A 2022-nucleotide genomic window follows, 5' to 3' on the forward strand; every position below is an offset into this window, starting at 1 on the left:
TTTTTTTGTCTGCTTGAGTTTGTTGTTTGTTTTTGTTTGTTTCTTGAGACAATCTCATGTTCCCAGGCTGGCTTCTAACAGCTATATATCCAAAAATGATCTTGAAACTCTAATCCTCCAGCCTCTACCTCCCTAGTGCTAGAATTACAGGTATGTAATGCTACAGCAGTCTTATGAGGAGCTGGAGATAAAACCCAGGATCTTGTGAATGCTAGGCAAGTGCCCTCTACTCATAACTAAACTATCTACCTTCTTCTTTTTTTTTTTTTTGATCACAAATTTAATTTATTAATTGTATACTGCAGGGAATATGCAATCAGAAACCATATAATTTCTTTGTGCATGTGAGAAGTTTAATGATTTAAAAGGATCAGACTCAAACCCTTAGTCTCATTAGCGTCACACTCCAACCGAACCGCATTAACCTGCCCAGATGGCTCAATAAGAAAGAGTGAAAACTAAAGGACTAAGACCAAAGAACGAACGGCTGTAGTTCCCACCTTAAGGTTTCAGAATGATGAAGGTTTATGAAATTCCCACATTCTGAAAAATGACCTCTTACATACCTCACCTCACAATCACAAAACTAGTCATCTGGAATGACTCTAATCTGAGGATATAATAATCAATTACTACAACGAATATTCATTCTGTGGTGTACATAGATATCTGGAATAATAGCTATACAAAACAGAATTCAGTGAAAAGTAACACTTTAAATATCTCCATAGCAAAAAAAGATGCTGGGGAAGCTTCTCAGCAGTCACTGTTTAAGTTTTAAAATGTACACTGGAATATAAAGAGGAAGTCAATTTATCTTTTCTGGAAGCTTGCAAGCCTTATTAAAGAAAGATGATGAATGGGCCAGCAAGAGCGGTAGTCAACTGCAATTCCACCTAAGACAGGTACGATTCAAACTGTTAAGACATTCCAGAATTCAGTACGCTGATGCTTCAAATGGCCATGTTAAAAAACAAAACACAAAAACGCTTGCATATAGTTTGCTGGGATTTCATACTAACCATTAGAGGAGGTAGTGATGCATTGTGTTGGAACTTGAAGGGCAATGTCAGCATTAACTGTAAACAATTCTGAAACATTGTATGAACTTTTCAGAACACATTTAGTGACAAGGAATTAATTAGATTTCATAGAAAATTAGAATTAGAAAAGCAAAAAATAGAAATATTTAGTAAATTTACTCAAAGGAAGTTTAAATGTTACAGAAATGAAAAATATTAGAACTCTATATACAATAAAGTTAATATAAATTAGCCAACTCCATGGACATTTCCAGTTAAACATTCATACAAATACATATTCACCTTTTTTCTTTATATAAGAATAATACATACATACAAACACAACATGAAGATTCTGGCCAAAAAAAATCAGAGATGCCAAAAATTTCTCAAGTTTAAAAAAATGGTGTTGAGTATATTTCAACAACATTCTACATGAATGTAAACCCCTGATTTAATTCCATGATTTTATCATGTCAGAAGCATGGTTGCTTTTAATTTTTTTAAAAAGATATATTGGTATTATAACACATTGGCTTATCAGTAATTAAGGCATTTGTACACAGTATCAGTGTGGACAAAAAAATTTAGTATTACTTACTATGATGTTTTAAACTTTCAAAATCTTTCTGACAGAAGAAAATAGCTGCACACATTTAAGTGTTTCTTCATAAAACACAATAAAAAATTTAATGATTGGTCTTTATAGTTCCTGGTAATAAGTCCTGTCTTATTTTTATATACTATAAATCATATTCTTATGCAGGACTGAGTTAAGACCCAGTAGTTCTTAACGCTACCAAATGGCCATTTAATTCTGCATGCAGCAAGGGCAAACAGTCTTCATAGTGCACTTTCACCTCATTGAAGTTGAAGCCACCCCTTCTGGATATTTCCACTTCAATGTGAAGTAGGTTGTTAGGATTTCATTAGTGGTTTTATCATGTGGCTTTTTTTTTTTTTTGCTTTTTTTTGTTTGTTTGTTTTTCGAGACAGGGTT

Source organism: Grammomys surdaster, unplaced genomic scaffold (genome assembly GCF_004785775.1).
Source record: "Grammomys surdaster isolate TR1022 unplaced genomic scaffold, NIH_TR_1.0 126467, whole genome shotgun sequence".
NCBI classification, from domain to species: Eukaryota; Metazoa; Chordata; class Mammalia; order Rodentia; family Muridae; genus Grammomys; species Grammomys surdaster.